General features: G+C 40.1%; 1 long non-coding RNA gene across 1 annotated transcript; it reads right to left on the bottom strand.

The window, feature by feature from the left end:
* Window positions 1-552: 552 nt before the first annotated feature.
* LOC121848578 lies at window positions 553-16,982 on the bottom strand. Its single transcript, XR_006084956.1, has 3 exons — window positions 16,917-16,982; window positions 15,638-15,706; window positions 553-613 (listed from the first exon to the last, which is right to left on the bottom strand). It is a non-coding gene; the product is annotated as an uncharacterized LOC121848578 (long non-coding RNA).
* Window positions 16,983-19,683: the final 2,701 nt, after the last annotated feature.

The following is a 19,683-nucleotide window of genomic DNA, read 5'->3' as shown; positions in this document are numbered from 1 at the left end:
GTATATTTAACTTGAAATATGTTAATAATAATTAATTTACTATCCTCCCCTGAGGGAGGTAAGCGAGTTCTCCTTGGAGCTGACCTGACTTCAAGGTGATGTGCTTGGCAGCAGAATGTTATTTAAATTTACCAGTTAGATAATTGATTTATCCCTTTAACCAACTAAAAAGCAAGTGTTATAAAGTACTTAAGAACCTTGGATACTAATTTTTTGTTGCATTGTAGTATCCCATGGTATTTAAACTTTTAATCTTAAAAAACATTTGTCAATGTGGTGCATACCTGTTTTCTATCAATGTGTGTCAGGACTAGTTCCCTCATTTACTTAGTTCTAGCCAATGACCCAGATACAGCTGACATCCCCGATTAATTGTGGTAAGACATGATGTAATGTACCTAAACTTCCAGAAGGATTTTGATAAAGTACCACATTGAATATCCTTCACAAGCTGATTGCACTGGGTAAGACATGGACTTTATTTGTATTGAAATTGGTCAGACATCAGCTGATATGTATATCTTATCAAGCTCTCTTTGTAACTCCTTTGCTGCCACTTCTGATTCTAGTTTCTCCCAACTCGGTGTCATTTGCAAATGATGCTTGGTGTAATCTGCAAGGATAAGACATAAATTTGAAATTAGTTGAAGGTAAGGAAGTAGAGGGTAGTTGGTAGAGAAACTAAGTCAAAATAGTTATTGCATGTGCTACCTATTTAGCTGATAGTTGACAACCAGATATAGCACAAAAACTGTGCATTGTGTGTTGGTGTAGGTCCTCCTGCCGACAGTGCCCCCTTGTGGCCCTGGAGGACTCATGCCAACATAGTCACCCCGGATATCATCATTGAGCTCTTTTCCCTTGGAGTGCGATATCTCAGGAGTTTACTGTATCATTGACTTGGATTCACAGACCCAGTGAATTCAAAGACCTATTTGCAAATGACATCCAGTTGGGGGAAACTGGAATCAGAAGAGGCAGCAAAGGAGTTACAAATGGATCCTGATAGGACACCAACAACAACAACTTGCATTTATGTAGCACCCTTCAACACAGATGCAAGGTACTACATATAGCTTGTTGGCCTCCCCAACTCCTCCCTCCACAGGCTGCAGATCATCCAGAACTCTGCAGCCCACACTAGGCTCTGCGACCCTATCACCCCCATCCTTGCCCAACTCCACTGGCTTCCCATCACACAGAGGATACATTCAAGATCTTGGACCTCACCTTCAAAGCCCTCCATGGTCTTGCTCCCTCCTACCTCTGTGACCTCCTAAACCCCCACCATCCTGCTCGCTCCCTCTGGCCTGCTTCACATCCTCGCCTCGCTTGCCCCACTATTGGCAGGCAGGCCTTCCGCCACTCTGCCCCCACCCTCTGGAATTCCATTCCGCAGTCCCTCCACCTCGCCCCCTCCCTTGCCTCCTTCAAGACCCATCTCAAGACCCTCCTCTTTGACCGTGCTTTCAATTTCCCTGCTTCCCCCCCTGCCCTCCACCCTCCCCGACCCCAACTCAAATCCATATCTCTGTCTGTCCAGCACCTTGGGTCGTCCTCCAGATGTGAAAGGCGCTTTACAAATGTAATTTTGTTGTTGTTATAGGAAGTGAAAATATAAAGTAAATATACTCCAAGGATGTGGGATAGAATTGCCTGCTCCCAGTTTGTCCCTCCAAGCCCTGCCAAATAGTCCGGCCGGTCTGTCATCAGCAGAGCCCTAGAGGACCTGAGTATTACAGTCCCGCCTGGCTCAAGACTGCTAAAGAGGGTTGACTCAATTCCAACACTCACCGTGGAGGCAGCTCAGCTCCAAGCAAACTGTGTTTACTCCCCCTGGGAGCGTTGAAGTAAAATATAATGCAAGATGGCATAATTACCAGGTCTTTCTCACAGGAATTGTGAATTGACATGCATATTTTACTGTTTACAGTAACAGAACTACTGCCAGCGTTCCCTGTTTTGTTCTTCCTGAATGCTGGATGTTTATTGTTTGGTTTTGTACAATGGACCCTTTATTTTTTGGCATAATTAAAGAGTGACTGGCAGCGAGATACATTAAAATGTATTTCATTTCCAAATGTGCATCTCTAGTGGTATACATCTAACATCTGTAGCCCTTCAGATTCAGAGATATCATTGGCTTTGTAGGTCATGCGTGATTCAGTTACTGTGTGTGAATAAAGTTGATAGTGATCTGTACCTTTGGGAAGACATTTTGGAAGAATTATTGCTGCTGTACAGCTTCTAGTTTGTATTGAGGTGTATTTGGCAGGAAGCCTTGTGATGTAGTGCCCTAGATAGCTTCATAATATAACAGTACAGAGTAATTTGGCTGATTCCTAGCATGTACTGTGTGTTTGTTATTGGCACGAAAATTGAGGGCATTGATGATCTTCATTGCAATCTTAATGGTGCTATTCCTTCAGGTTTGTTGAGCTTGAGTTTTCACAAGCAACTATGACCTGCCCAGACAACTCACTCCATTTTGCTAGGTGCGCTAGCTGCTAAGTCTCTGATGCCCTCTGGGGTCAGAGACCGTCCTTTCCTCTTGGATATATCTGGTAGTGCCATTACACCCATGCTCTCTAGCAGAAACAAACTGTATTATTCACTTCTCACCTCCTACTTGCAATTAATTTTCAGACTCCTCATTAACTCCAGGGTAGATCTGCCATAAAATAGTCACATGTCGCTGGGCCTTCTTGGCTGTGAAGCACAGCACAGATTACTCCTTAAGGTTCTTTGACCATTAAGAAGATAAGTCGACCTTTCCTCCCTTTTTGCTAGTTTTTGAAGTATGCCCTGAGCAAAGCTAAACACAGATGATTTGCCTATTGGTGTGACTTCCTAACATTCCGCCCCTGACAACAACAATAACAAGTTGCATGATATAGCGCCTTTCACATCAGGTGGTCGTCCTCAAGGCGCTGACACAAGTCTACATTTTTACTTATGCAGAAAACGGTCTCCTGGGCAACAATCCCCCAAATAAAATTCACTTCATGGCTGTTTGTGGGACACTGCTGTGCGCAAATTGGCTTCTGCGTCACAAAACACAGTCACTTTACAGTATGTCCTGTGAAGGGATGTCCTCCCATCATGAAAGGCGTTATACCAAATGTCAGGGTGATTAGGAATGTAACAACTCTACTGACTTAAACTAATATCTGCACTAGGTTTATATTTTTATAATTTAGAGAAATAATATTTTGATGTTGCTCTTATGTCATTATGGAAGTTTAATACAATGTATTGCTTGTTGCATTTTAAATTGTATTAACCAATACTGTATCGTGTTACAACAAGAGCTATTTTTGCATTCTATCATTTAGCATTGCAGATGAGTTAATTACTAAATCAGAGCATGAAATGTGCATGCAGCTTTAATTTATTTTATTCAAATTCAGTGCACAGGTCAGCCTCAGTGGCAAGTGACACACGAGCCATAATTAACACTTGAAGGCGCCCCTTACCCCGGTTAAGCATCTGAAGCCTGAAAATTTTCATGGGTTCAATTTAAGACTATTTTTCTTCAAATTTATGTTTTTCTTCAAGGTTTCCCAGGAAATTGTAAGATTCAGTTGTAATTTGGTTGCTAATTTTCTGCAGTTCTTTTAAAAGCGAGTAGAAAGTGCAGGAGAATATTTTTCACTGGAAGTGTGACAAGTGCGTGGAACAAACTACCAGGACAGATGGTAGCAGGAAGATCTATGAAAGATTTCAAGAAGGAACCAGACATGTTCCTGGAAGTTAAAAGGATTCAGGTGCGTTAGATAATGTGATGTGTTGACAGAATCTCTTGGGAAGCTAAATGGGAAGGCTCGTCAGAGTAATGGTACACTCTTGTCTGAAACTGTTACTGTTTTACTCTCATTACCAGAGTGGATATCTCCTCTTCACATTTTACACACTTTCTTTTATTTAATATTTTTAGTAGCAATTTTCTTTTTCAAACATACTTTTTTTGTATGGAATATTACGTAACACTGACATTTTAGCTTTCTGAATTAAAAGCATGAATATAGAAATATCTAAAATCTTTTATTTGGTTCTGCATGGTTGGTTACATGCAGAACACCAGTTCTTATATTGGCAGAGCACCTTCCTGTTTTTAATTACATTTTTCTGTTCAAGGGTATCACCTCCACACAACCTTTAGGAAGGTAAGTGAATAATTTGTGGCCTTGAGTGTAAATCAGTCTTTTCTAGAATATATTGGGCAAAGGGTGAGATTCTAAAATTGAATAAATTAGCACACCAATTCCAGAGTAAAAAAAATGCATTATTATAAAACTTTATATGATTAGGGATCTCAGGGATGTGTTTCGCAGATAATTACTGTCAAGTGTGGTGACTGTACTTGCAAGCAAATGCAGCAGTTACTTTCATCAGATAGCACCAAATATTTCTGAAACAGTTCAGTGATAAGGGGCTCCTCTATTCTCCCCCAATAGAAACCTTTTTGAGGGAACTGGAATAAATGAAGCATTGCATCCCACCTCTTCAATGTATTGTTATACTTGAATCATAGATTCATTTTAGTGGCACACGTTATTCCTGCAAAAGGGTAGCAACATAACAGTAGCTATAAATGTAATACCAAGTCAAAGTGATCCCTACTTGTGGTGATTTGGTGGGACCTTACTCAAAGTTTTTTTTAGACAGTGAATGAATAACCATATTTATATTGGGGCACTGAAATAATAATGAGATAAACTGGATTAGGTGCTGGATGGTAACTGGACTATTAAATAGTCTAGTTGAATGGCTTAGTTGGTAAAAGCGCTACCCAATGTGGAAATAGGACCATACAGGTCAATGTACCAGACTCAATGAGGTCTGTGTACAATTGATGTTAGTCTCCCTGCGGGGAAGAAAATCAGCCACGTTTCCTGTTCTTGATTACTATCCAATGACGTTTACTGGAAAATGTGGTTCTGTGGATGTTGGCAAGGGCGGGTTATGGTCATAAAAAGGAAAACCCACTCAATCTCACAAAATGCCTTTTATTGTGGGGATGGAGTGGGGGGAGGAACATTAGGGCAAACATTAAGATGAAGCGTCTAACATTGTTATCTGAGTTGTGATGCCCCCCAGTGGTCATGTAGCCCATCAACACACAAAAGCTTTTGCGGAGAAGCCCATAGAGCCATATCCCAACAAAGAGATGACTTTCAGAAAAGGAGGAGGGAACTTTGCAGAGGGAACCACAACCAATGGAGCAGCAACTCAGTGCCTGAGTGCATTGTTTTGCCATGAAATGATAACGCAGGATCAATTTGTGTATCCCCCCCACCAGCACTCAGCTGTCTATATAGTGAGATTCTCATTAAAATGTGATTCCGCTGCGTTTTGGAGCACAGATAGATTTCTGTTTCCTGGCCCCACAACAGGACTTTGAACTCATGGCCCAGGCTGACACTCCATTGCAGCACTGCATTGTTGAAGGTGCTGTCCTCTTCAAATTAGATGTTTTTAAGAGAAAACTCCATACAGAGATGAGGGAGAAGGGAATAGAGGGTTATAGGTGAGGGGAACGGGAGAGATGGGGACTTGTGTGGACTATAAACATTGGCATCAGCCTGTTGGGCCAAATGATATGTTTCTGTGCCTTATCACTGTACGTAACTGTAATGTAATAATAAGATAATCAATCTCCAAATAATATTTTCTAAGTTGAAAACATACAATTAGTATGTGCACTCACTCCACAATGTTTTTTAAAAAATGTAAATAGAAATTAAACCAATAATACAAAAAAGTAAATAGAATAATTAAACTAATTATCAATATTGTACCCCAAAAATGTAATTACTGGACCTACTTTATAGTAGTCTGAGGGCATAAAATATGGGCTATTTCCTTATCAACCCTGTGGTGCAGATTAAATCTGGATATATACTTACATGGTTATAATGTGGTTCTTACATTGGTTGGCAGTCAGCAAACAGATTGCAAGGGGATATGATAGGAAGAAAAACAATATTCTAAAAAAAAACTTCTTGTTGTTCTAATTTTTGATTATTAATATGCTCTGACAAGGTAAAACTGATCATTTACATTCCATATAGAGCAACCAGTGAAATTATTATGACCCTCTGGCGAAGGTACCATATAGTGGGTGGAGGGTAGAAGCAATCCCAGGATTGCCACAAGTATGAAAGCTTAACTCCACCTTATAGGAATGTTTGAAGCATCCAGGTATTACATTTCATCATCTTAGTTGTGCACGCTTTATGGCCTCAAAGAAAAATTATGTTTATTACTCACTTATGTTTGTTGATGAGTCCAAAAGGAGGGGCTTAAATATAAACTACTAAATATAACTAGCGGATCTAAAGGAACAACTTCTTTACACAGAGGGTGGTGAGAATGTGAAGTCTGTGACTAAAGCAAAAAGCATTCAAGAATTTAAGAGGAAACTTAATGCATATATAAGGGAAAATGGAAGCGAGACATAGGAGAGGGGAATAGGAAGGGTGGAGGCTCTTATAGGGTAAAAACACCATTATGAACCAGTTGAGTCGAATGGCCTGTTTTGTGCAGTAATGTTCTATGCAAATCTATGTAATTCAATTAATGTAATTACAATGTCAATAAATTAAAGAAACACCTGTGCCTTAAATTCACATTTTACATAATTATTCTCATATGTATAATGAAATAAGTGAATTGCTTTTGTTGGAAAAAAAAGTCTATTCAACTTAATATATAGTGCGATAAATTATAGGCATCAGTTTTAAATTTCAGTCAGGTGCTTTGATATTATTCAGCACATATTCAATATTCTTCAACACTGAAGGGTCAAACCAAAGAATCACAACTAGATTAAAAGACATTTCATTTTTAAAGCGAGAAAAAGAATGTTGTAAAGTGATGGCTCCTGTTCCCCTCAATTCAATGAGAATTCAAGGTTATCTAAAAAGATGTTCCAATATATATTCATCACTTGGTTAAATTAACATTAATTGTTTGGGGTTAGGAACTATGCAGGAGATAAGTGATAACACAGTAAGTCAGCACACTACCTCTTCACTCCTGCGACCTGCGTTTGAATCAGGCCCAGATAGTAGGAAGAACATTTAATCTCTCGTTTGGTTGCTAGGAATTATTTTCGACAGCTTCAACCAGTTCCTAATGGGAAGTGTCTGCATCGTAAAATTGCTATTAAAACTGGTTACGTGAGTATGCTAGGTGGACCAATGGTCTACTCCTTATTATGTTACAATGTAATTCACTCTAACTGAAAGAGGCGATAGGGACGATAAGTGTGGAAAATGGAAAAAAATCACACTTGTTGCATTCTGCAGTCCTGTTCTGAAGTGGAGTTTATGGTGCTGTTGAGGCTGTCTTCTTCCTGAGCAGGAAGGATTGGATCCTGCCAAGAATGGTAAAAATATCCCTATTCCACACAATGATATTCCTTTCCATTATGATCAAAATTAAGCAGAGTCTCCTCGAAGCTGAACTGGCATGCTTGCCAACAGAATATCGGAATTGAGCCAGCTCGCTGTGGCGGTCTCCCTAGTCCAGTTCCTGAGCCAGGCCAGTCCGCAGTATTCCAGGACACTGCTGATGACAGCTCAGCCAGCCTGGTTCATTGGCAGGACCTGGAAGGGCAGACCAGTCACTGGGGGCAGGGAGTCATCTCACTCAGCTCCTGTTAACCATGCAAGCCAAAGCCCTAATGGGTAGGGTGGTCCGAGCTGGACAAGCAGCAGGAAAGCTTGCCGGATAGCAATATCAATGGCAAGCTGTGTGGTTTTAAGTGGTCAAACTCCAGCAGTACCCCAATGCACACTCTAGGGTCCCTAAGCCTTGGCTCTTGCCAACCTATGCCTAACACCTTCTGGAATTAGATAAACCACAACAACAACAAAATTACATTTGTAAAATGCCTTTCAAGTCAGGAGGATGTCCTTAAAGCACTGACATGGTCCTCCTCCAGGGAGAGTGTACATTCTATTCCAACAATCTATCTCTGGGATTTCCATGCGTAGATTGGATGCAAGAAATAAATCTTGGTTTGGATACTCTTAAGCATGGTGATGGATTTCCGCATGTATCAGACACCCAGCTGACCAAAAAATATTCATGATCAAAAGCAAAACATAACCATAAAATGTAATAGATTCAGAGATGTAAAATGAGCAGGCTACCCGTTGACTGTTGATAATATATTTATTCATTGATATCGGTCCTTTTCCCTCAAATGATGAATAAATTAATCAAAGTATCAAAAGTGCTGAATACCTGCAAACTTCTTTTTGGTCGTTACAACAACAACTTCCATTTTTGTCACCAAGCCAGTCAGGAACCTAGGTATCTTGTTCGACACTCAACTGTCTTTTCCCCCACATTCAAGCCAGAACCCACTCTATCTTCCCTCACCTCCATAATATCGCCTGACTCCGCCACTACCTCACCCCTCAGGCCACTGAAACGCTTGTTCATGCCTTCATCACCTCCAGGCTCGACTACACAAACTCCCTGCTTATCGGTCTTCCCAACTCCTCCCTCCACAGGCTGCAGATAATCCAGAACTCTGCAGCCCATGTCCTCTCCCACACCAAACTCCGTGACCCCATCTCCCCCATTTTCGCCCGACTCCATTGGCTCCCTAACCTTCAGAGGATCCAGTTCAAGATCCTGGTCTTCACATACAAAGCCCTCCATGGCCTCGCCCCACCCTACCTCTGCCACCTCCTAACCCCCTACCAACCTGCCCGTTCCCTCCACTCATCCGGCTCTGGCCTGCTCCACATCCCCCAACTCACCCACCCCACCATTGGCGGGAGAGCCTTTAGCCACTCTGCCCCCAACCTCTGGAATTCCATCCCCCAATCACTCCACCTCGCCCCCTCCTTAGCCTCCTTCAAGTCCCGCCTCAAGACACTCCTTTTCGACCATGCCATCGGTCACCCCCCTTCCCCTCCCATCCCTTAGGCTCCCAACCCCAGCTCGGGTCTGAAATGCTGTACTCTGTCCAGCACCTTGGGACTTCCTCCCAACGTGAAAGGCGCTATACAAATGTAATCTTGTTGTTGTTATGTCGTGCCCATCACATTGGATAACGTCTTGGAGTGCTTTATAATGACGTACACCAAGCAGGGGAGCGGGGGAAGAGGGAGGTAACTATAGATGCGGTTGAAAGGGTAGGTTTTAAGGCAGGACTTAAAGACAAATAGAGAGGACGCGAGACAAAGGAATAGAGGGAGGGCATTCCAGAGTCTAGGGGCATAGAATCTGTACAAACCATTAAAGATCCTGTGGTACTATTTGAAAAGAGAAGGGAGTTTCTCCCCAGTTTACTGCCTAACAATCCCTCAGATAAAATTGATCACTTAGTTCATGGCAATTTGTGGGACATTATTGTGTGAAAATTGACTGCAGCATTTGCCTACAAAATATAAAGTCACCACACTACAGTAAATCCTGTGAAGCACTTTGAGATATCCTCCTGATGTGATTGGTGCAATATCAAATGCAATTAATAAACCACATAAACAGTGCTATCAAACAAATGACGATATAGTGATATAGTTTTTTTTGCAGTTCCTATCTCTAATCTATTTAGGTCTAAAACTCTCCTTTTAGAAAACACTACAGTGGCTACTATAACTATATTGAGGTTATATTAGCAGTAAACATTTGCTTTATATTTATGACAGAACTTAGCAGCAGAATTTTGGTGAATTCATGATGAATTAAACTTTTTTTTCTCAAATAGCATTACTGTTTGCACAGCCTTTACAAATCCACAGGACATCCAGCTTACAACTGCTGCACCCCCTAGTAAACAACTTCAAAGGATAATAAGCTTTGGTGCTTAAGTACCAATCTGATCCACGCTGCTGTTGTCTTGTAACAATGTAAACAAGCATTTAGTAATCTGTCTCTTTCTAATGCAATCGTATTCTTTTTAGCATTTGCTTATTGTAGAAATCAGACTTATGGCTTAGGTACCAAAGTCTTGTTACATGTTACAGCTTAATACTTCTGATCACTGTAGTCCACTCATATATGTTGACATATATTAAATAATATTGCAATCAAATAATAGGTTACTCTTCAATGTCCGCTTTCAATTTCACTTCTATAGATATTGTAGACTCAATCTTTCCATCTGTTTCAGCCATTAAATATGTTATTAGCCTTGTTTTTGGATTTGGGTGCTGTAACTTTAGAACATGTTCCTTGACAATAAAGAACATAGCCAATCACATTTTTAACTACCTTTTTGCAGCTGTGTACCAAATTCAGTGAATAAAGTTAGTACACTGTTTTATGTAAGTCATGTTCAATATTCGAGCATACAAGATACCAGCATAACATTCATGAGTTCAGTTAATAGATTTCATGTGGTGTATTCAACTGCAACATTGCAGAAGAATTTACAATACTAACAGGGTGCCATACCATTGCACATAAACTGCCAGTAGCACATCTGTGTCAACATGGTGTTGATTTTCCTTATGGTTCGTGAATGCTAGCTTTTCCAGACACGTTGTCAGTGTTTATGAAGGAACTGTGTTATCACGATTACCATCTGAGTAACATTAGCAGCCCAACATGCCCAGCTGTACCCTTCGTTTTCCTTTACACAACTATCACAAGTTTTTTTCACAGGATATCCTGGTGCCCGTTATATGGATGATGGAAATAAGCTGTTATCTGTCTTCCTGGTTCAGGTGCTGAGCACTTAACATTGCAAGATAGTGTTGCTTTACAGCTGACAACAATGTTCAGCTGCACCATACTATTCCTGGCCAGGAGGACCAGAATAGGGTTAATGCTACCAATGAGAAACAGATTTTTGACTGATCATTTGTAAGTTGATATTTGTTCCTCTGAATTAATGTTGACAACCAGCACAAATTGTGTCTATTTTTATTGTAAAGTTGATGTGACTTGTTGATGAGAGGTTAACTGTTAGGGTTTCTTTGGTTTGTTCCAGCCTCCTTGTGTATATTTACTGAGCCTCAGGTTATATACAATGTTTGAAATCAGAATTTGTCAAATCCGATATTGGGGGTGAAAAGTACTAATAACAATTCTTGCATTTCATATGGCACTTTATTAATAATGATAATAATCCTTGCATTTGATGTAGTGCCTTATCACGTCGTTGAGACGCCTCAAAATGCTTCACAGAAAATATTGTAATGTGGATTGACTGTGTGTTTTGTGAGCGAAACATGGCAGATCTGCCAATCAACTAACAGGGTTCCTTATTATGCTTAAACGTATCAAAGTGCCTCACAGACCTTTCCAGAGTACAGTGACTGTGTATTTGTAGGTGACACTTAAAAATTGTGTTCAAACCGATTGATAATTACTAACTGGCTGTGGATATGAATCTTGGACCCTATTAGGGAATTAGATAAATACTTGAGGGAAAATAATTATAAGATACAGGGAAAGAAAGGGCATTGGATAAGAGTACAGCAAAGAGCTCCAGGAGGGGAAGCTCGCAGATGGTGGCGTTGGGGTGAGAAGAGCATTTGAAAAGTCAAGTTTAGAGATGACAAAGATGTGGTTGAAGGTTTCAGCAGCATTGAGGATAAGCTAGGGATGAAGGCAAGCAATGTAGTGATGCTGCAAACAAGCAGTCTAGGTCAAGGATCAGATAGATGTGAGGGTGGAATGAGAGCTGAGGGGACAGTTATTCTTTCCATTTGGTTCCTGTTAACCCTGGAACCCAAAGCTCCAATTAGTAGGGTAGTCCCACCTGAAGAAGCATCTTATCAGATAGTGCTCTCAATGGCAAGCGGTTTACTTAATCCAACCAGAGAAAGGATTCTTCATGTAATTTTCCAATGGTCAGATCTCTGGAAGAATACCATTTTAAAAAAACTTCTGGGGACCTTATATTGTGACGTTCAGATTAATTGTAGTCTATTGGGTCTAAATAATAATAATCCTTGCATTTTATATAGTGCCATATCACATCGTTGTGACGTTTCAAAGCACTTCACAGAATATACTATGGGAGATGGCTCTTGGGAGTGGTGGAAGTATAAACATATCTAATCATATTAAGGAGGAAGTGTATCCGATTGAATTCTTGCATCCTAAATGTTTGGGACAAGTCTGTGTCCCTCCTTGTTAATGTCTTGCACTGTACAACTGCTGGCTAAATGCAGTCTGTCCCTCATGAAAAATTGTGAAGTACTTCTCTGGCTGTACAATGAATGGAAGGAAACAGTAAATTGTCGGTCAGTATCATTCCTCGTTGTAGATTTGCAATGCTATTGTATCAATTTCATGCTGATGGACAGATTAATGCAAATACAGCTGCTCTCAAATGTACATTCTCAGGTATCAGTTCTTGGACAATATTGTACTGTGCCTCCTGCCCTAGGGCTTATCATTCTGCGATCTCAAGAAATGATCACCCAACCTTACTTGGTCACTCAGTAGGATTCTAGGCCTCTCTGGAGTGTCTATAAGCTTTCATATTTATTTTTAATGTTATGAGTTTCGTTGGTATTGAATGAACGAGTGCTTATTTTGCTGTATTTCTGTTTCAATTGTTTTTTTCAAGGCAAAATACTACATTTCATATAGCATCTTGTTACATCAAAAAATGCCAAAGAATTTCACACAGTGGAGCTGAAATGTAGTAAAGAATTTGCAAATTGGAAGTTAGTGCATTAACAATTTGATTTAGGACTGAAATAGCAGAATTTTCTACCAAAAATCCCCCAAAGTAGAAGAAATTCACGATCTCAAACATTGTCAAAGACCATTTTGCGGCCGGAGTTTTGCTTCTGACTCTTTTGTCAGATTTTTTTGGTCTTTCTCAGCTGTTTATATTGTGGATTTTTATTTACCAGTGACCATTCAGAATGTTTTATATGTAGCACTATTAATGAAACCTGAGCAGCAACATTTACAAGCACCAGAAAATAATCCTTTAAAGTTTTCCTTTTTCTGCTCTAATCTTTTCCCCTTTGCTCTAACCTGTCTGCCCAGTTGCAGTTTCACTTCCAAGCAAATGTAGGTTAATCAGCTTTGTTAAATATTTATTATTCTTAAATAAATGTTGGTTATTTAATTTATATCTATCTGCATGGGAATTTTCCTTGAAACCTTGTCTTTGTTCATTGATGTTGGTTTTAGTGGTCTTTCTGCAATTTGATTAGTTTCCTCTTCATGATCTTTTGTTACCTTTTACATTAGTCACCCTCCGGTAACTTGGCCAAATTGACACTCTTCATAGCTGAGCCTAAACAGTGAGTATCACAGGTTTTTAACAGGGAGAAGGTCACTTTAGTGCAACTGCCAGAGGCAGTGAGGGGGCCTGGATACTATCTTTCACCTGAGAAAAGTTGTGCAGATTGTAACTAATGGAGAAGAAAAAACTAAATTTGCACCAATATTTTGTACACAAATAAAAGCCTATCCTTACACAATTATCAAATAGTGAATATGTTATGGATTTACACTACATACAAGCCAGTACAAAATAAAAGGCACAAACTAAAAAGGCTGAATCTTTCACTGCTTGTTCCCAAGGCTAAAAATGATGTGAAGCTGCAAACAAATCTAGTCAGCACTAACTAATCACTGAGGGTCTGTAGGGTTTGAGTGTTAATTTAATAGGCTGCAGTGTACAGTATTTTAGTCTGTACCTGAAAAGGCACATTCCGCCAGTGTATACCGGTCTATCTTCTTTTACATGAAATATATACACATTAGTTAAGAGGGATCTAATAGTCTATAAAGTAAAAGCAGTTCACAAGGTATAAAAGCAAAAATGATAATGTTATCAATTTCTTGCACACTATGAAATTTTAATCTTCACTAGCTGAGATGTTGAGTGGAGGTGAAGCACCTTTCCAAAATAATGGTGATTAAGTGGCATAATTAGGTAACTAATAGAAGTACTTTTCAGACCTTCAGCAATATTTTGGGACTGAATTGTATGTACACAGCCAGAGACAGTGTTGAATGAACTCCATGTGCTTTGTATGGATGCATGAAGAGCAAGTGTTTTCTGTGTGCAGATTCTTTTCAGATTCAGACTCTTTTGCTATGCAGCACTTGACAGAATGTCTGTCTATTCTGCAGGTAGAAGCAGTGCTATATGCAAATCATTCATAGAGGCAAAGAACGTGACATTACCACAGTGAGGTGGCAAGGCACATTGCTGTTTGATAAGCTTGTACGCTAATGTCAACAGAGTTCTCTTCCTGCCTTACTGTGCTGCACTTACAATAAGATCACAGTGTCTGATTCTGCTCTGTTTCCTTTCTGTGAGAATGAGGTATAAGAAACCCCAAAGTAGCTTATTATTTACTATTTTAGGAGAAGTCCTGGGCCTATGGCAATGTGATGCACTGTTATGAAACAGTAAAATGAAAGCAAGACAATTTTGGCAACATGCTGTCTGTCTTGTGATTGACTACAAACCACAGTGTGGGGGAGGGGGAGAAATCTTACTTGGTTAATTTTATGCATTTATAGCCACAGGAGATATATTGGAATACAAATTATGTGCATCTGTGTACAAGGGTTTACAAGCCTAGACTGCCCGGTCTGAATCCTACAGAGGATTCAGTCTCACTAGAGCCTGATGTTTTCTCATGAGCTGGTGACAAAACTGGGCCATATACCGTAAGAGGACATGAATATTCTCAGTGGCCAAGGTTGCTGAGGTCCTGAATGTACTTGCAACAGACTCCAGGCTTTGTCTGGGGGCATCAACCAATAATCCATATTGACATCAATCCACCAGGTGTCAGAAGCCAGGGGAAGGGGGTAATTCTATACAAATGTAATGTTGTTGTTGTTGTTTATAATCCATGTTAACAGAGAGCAAAACATGGAGATACATAGACAACAAGAGTTCAATGTCTTTGTGGATTTTTCAAATGTGTTTGGAATTAACGCTATCCGTGTGAAGGGGGCTATATAAATGCAAGTTGTTGTTGTTGAATTTGTTGTTGATTGAGCACACAGGGCATTGAAGCATCCAACAGTGAACCAACCAGCATATTTTAATTGGAAATTTTTACATTTTATCAATGTTCAACTGGTGTGTAATACATTGATCAAATGAACACATATTTCAGTTAACAGTAGCCTGGCTCAATACATGGTTCATTGTGCTGAACCATGCTTCCTTGTGCTGCCACCCTCAGGAAGGACGTGAGCCTCCAAGGATGACATCTGGGTGATTAGGGTGTGGCTGTGTCATTGCCTACTGGCCTCTAACAGAAATCCGCACCAGAAAGGAAGTGCAGGGAGGTGCACTAATAAACAGGAGCCTGACTGAGCACACGATTGGTGTGGTGAAGCAACATTTAAGTGTCTGAAGCATTCAGAGGCTCTTTCTCTAGGAGTCAGCAAAGAATCCAAGATTTGCAGGTATACACAGATTGACCTAGTTGGAGGGGGTTGCAGCTATCTAGGTGTAATGAAGACTGTGCATATGGTAGAAAAGGGTGTAGAAAGCCTACAAAAGCCTGCTGTAACAGAGGGGAATAAGTTGATGCTGGGCACCATCTCACTTTCAATAATATTCAGTAGAAATCTGGATTCTGGCATGCTTCATTATGCCATGGGTAGCCTAATCTCAAGAGAAAAATACTCCACAAATCATCTGAAGTGCCACAAATGACAGTACCTTATGGTAACTCTTCTGCAGCACTGTTGATGCTGGCTGTTGCTCCTTCTCCAGATGGCCATGGGTGAGCTATGATGGAAAATGAAGAAGGAGAAATATTAGCAATGAATAGAACCTGTCATTTCATCTGTGCACTGGCCTAGCCATAGATCATGGTGGGGATAATGATCTATTGCACACATCTAATCCACATGATGAACCACAGTATGCAACACCACAGCAGATGCAACAGAGCAATGCATTGTCATTCCACAGTCTTATGTCCATGAAAGGAATTAAAATATTGTTCAATCTCTTACCTTAATTTGAAATCGGTAATTCTTAATAAGGAAGAATGAATTATGATTCTCAATTGATAAAGGCTGCTTTATTGATATAATGTCTCATTCATTGTCTCTCTGAATGTTTTGCTTGTACCACATCTATTCATTTCTCAACAGACTGTGGGGTGTATTGTAATGATTTGACCTGATGATACTCTTCTACATGCTCCTGAAAGGTTAATTGGTTCTGGCTTTAGTGGAAAGAGGTTGTCAGCCAGGCCCAGTTGGTAGGACTCTCACTCACCCCTGAGTCAGAAGGTCAGAGGTTGTGGTTCAAGTCCCACATCAGAACCTTGAACTCACATAGTCAAAGCTGATACTGCTCTCCACTGATGGGGGTGCTATCCTTTAGATGAGATGTTAACCCGAGCTTCCATCTACCTGTCCAGATGGACGTTAAAGATCCCATGACAGTATTCAAAAAAAGGAGGGGTTTTCTCCTGGTGTCCTGGTCAACAATCCCCCAACTAAAACTGGTCATTCATTTCACAACTATTTGTAGGCCATTGATGTGTGCAAATTGTTTGCCTACAAAATACAGAGTCACGACACTTAACAGTAAATCCTATGAAGCACTTTGAGATTTCCTATGGATAAAATGCAAGGATTGTTAATATTATTATACACTTATTAAAGATTCTGAACATAGTTGATCTTTTCTGAACATAAACCGAAGGTCATCTATTGGGGGTTATTTTTCATCCAATGCCAAAATAAATACTGTATTAACAATGGCTTTTTCATAATACTGCTGTATTTTTCATATCTCTTTCATTAATTAAACTAATATCATCTTTCTATGCAGTTTTCTACTTACACTAGGTGTACTTTCTAGTTTTGTTATTTTAAATTTAAAATAACCTTTTGTGGTGGAGTTCAGTTTGAAGTTGTAGAATTTGTCTCAACACAGAGTAAAGGGCAATTGAATCTGATGGATAATTGAAATTGGTGGTTACCTGGGGTTCTACTGTGATCTACGGAAATTCCCCACCAAGACCCATGCCGTTTATTAACTTTTCTTTCTTCGTTTGCTCTGCATACACTTCACTTCAAAGTCTTCTGAAATTTTAAAGAGAAATAATAATCAGTCCTTTGATGAAGAACAGAACAGATAGGGCACTTGTTAACAGGACACAGTGATGTATTTCATTATCCCCTCTCATGAATTACATTAAGAATGAACAAGCTTTTTTTAGTTAGCAAAAGCTTGCTGTTGCATAGGACCTTAATCTAGAAGCAGCTCACCTTTGACATTGTTTAAAGTGATGGTCCACGTTCATCACTGATAATCTCTTAATGTTATTTTTGACACCTTTGTAGACTTTCTAAACCATGTCTGTTCTGATCTGACAAGATGAGATCTATCCTGGTGTCTTGGCTGAAGAGATATGAAAAATGGCATCTTCATGCTGTGTCAATTAATGTAACTTCCTTTTAAATGCAAATGGAAACATTTGGTTAAGAACCGGATTTTTAGGGTACTAAAATCAGGGCACATGGCGACAACTGATATCAGCCTGGCTCAGTGGTAGCACTCTCATCTGAGTTAGAAGATTTGTGGGTTCAAGACCCACATCAGGACTTGGAATCACATTGTCTAAGGTGAGGGTTGGGGGAGGGCTTCATTGATGGAGGTGCTGTCCTTCGATGAGACATTAAATGTCACCTCTTAGCTGGACTACTCTAACGCCCTCCTCGCCGGTCTCCCATCCACTACCATCCATAAAATCCAAATCATTCAAAACTCTGCCGTCCGCATTCTCACCTGTACGAAACTCGTTCCCCGATTACCCGAGTCCTTACCAGACTGCACTGGCTGCCTATCCCAGAGAAGATCGATTTCAAGATCTTCACCTTTGTATTCAAGTCCCTGCACTCCTCTGCACCCCCTACTTCTCTGACCTCCTCTCTCCTCACAACAGTACCCGTTGCCTTTGTTCCTCCAGGTCTGGCCTCCTCCTCGTCCCCCGAGTCCTCTGCTCCACCTCAGCGGCCGTGCCTTCAGCCACTATGTCCCAAGGCTCTGGAACTCCCTTCGTCACTCCCTTCGCCTCGCTCCCTCCCTTCCCATTTTCAGGTCTCTGCTGAAGACCTTTCTTTTCGACCGCGCCTTTGGTCACCTTCCTTCCCCTCCCCCCGGCTCGGCCCCGGGATCCGTTAGTGTAAAGCGCTCTGAGACGCTGTTCGGCATGGAGGGCGCTATATAAATCCAAGTTGTTGTTGTATGTTTTGTTCTTATAACATCGGCCAGTATGCACAGCTGAGTGCCAGCAGGAAGACATATCGGTACAAGTATCAGATAGAGATTGAACCCAATTACATTTGACAAATGTGGACATTTGGCATGACTATCTGTTACATCAGAAGACATCTGATATATACATATAAACACATACACTTCTGGTGAATTATAGATAGTCAAAACTCCCAGTTAGAAATCAGATTACATCTGAAACTCTAAACGTCTAGCAACACCAATGGCACGTTTGCAACTTTGGTTTTGGTGCTTTACATTATATCTATTACAAATATAATCAATCATGTGCAGAACAGTGTATATACAGCATTACAAAATGGCATGACATACTATTCATAAAGAAATGCATTCCAGATGCCTGAAATTCTTCTGAGCCTTACCCTTAAAACCATTGCCTTAAAATGTAAGATTGTTTGGAATTTTGGAACATTCTTAACTTAAGATTCCTACGTACATATTACATTGTAACATGGGTAAATTCTGTGACTATTGCCTCATTGAGGTGTATGGACCAGGACAATGTTACATTCAGTCCATGGTCTTTCCCATTTGTGTGCTGAGTTGGCTGATATCAGCTAATGTGGGAAGGTATGGGAAGCTACTATTGGTGTCTAACTGGTATGTTGTGTTGACAGCCCACGTGGAATATTTGTGGGTTAGGTTAACCATGTGCATGCACATGTATACAGAAGGAATTACACGTGCCCTTAATCATATAATTAACAACCAATGAAAAGGATTACAAGTGATTCTGGGAACGGTGCCCCAGCACAAATAAAAATAAGGAGGAGAGAAAATAAGAAAATTGAAACGTGGGAAGAAAGTCTTCTCATCTTTTAAGCAGCTTCTAAGAAAATTCCAAAGCTGTTTCTTCAGAGGTTCTGTTTCTTCTTGAATTACAGCTGAAACCACAGGAAATTACAGTGAAGTGTATAATGTACAGTAGATTTGGGTCTGGGAAAAATAGGATGGTCAAATTTGCATATAAATGGATATTGGCTATTCCAGCATTGGAAACAGTGACAAGCAAAGTGGTGAATACCTACGTCAGGATTCACTTTATTTACCGTAGACTTTTAAGTCTAATCTTGACCCTTATACATTATATTTTCTTAAGGCTCTATTTAGGAGTCGGATGCTGATTTTGAACAAAACATGAGTAGTCTTATTGTGAAAGGGAAACCTTCACAGTTTAAAGTCTAACTCAGAGATTTCAAACAATACACTTTACAGGAGCACTATTTTTTTTCAAATATGTGGCCTGAAAAGTCTCAATGCTCAGAGGCCAGTTAAGAATTACAAATGGATCAAATCCAACATTGGAACATAAAAGAAAAGAAATGCTTCCTCAGTTATACTGTATCGAGTGTGTTGGTCAGACTTCAGACTGTGTCAGTTTGGGGCACCCAGTTATTGGAAGGATATCTTACTCACAAGGGCCCATAGCCTTAAAATAAAAAAAGACA

The sequence above is a fragment of the Callorhinchus milii genome, unplaced genomic scaffold (genome assembly GCF_018977255.1).
Source record: "Callorhinchus milii isolate IMCB2004 unplaced genomic scaffold, IMCB_Cmil_1.0 Scaffold1, whole genome shotgun sequence".
In the NCBI taxonomy this organism is placed as follows: Eukaryota; Metazoa; Chordata; class Chondrichthyes; order Chimaeriformes; family Callorhinchidae; genus Callorhinchus; species Callorhinchus milii.
The sequence above is the reverse complement of the archived record's forward strand: the minus strand, read 5'-3'. Positions and strand labels throughout refer to the sequence as shown.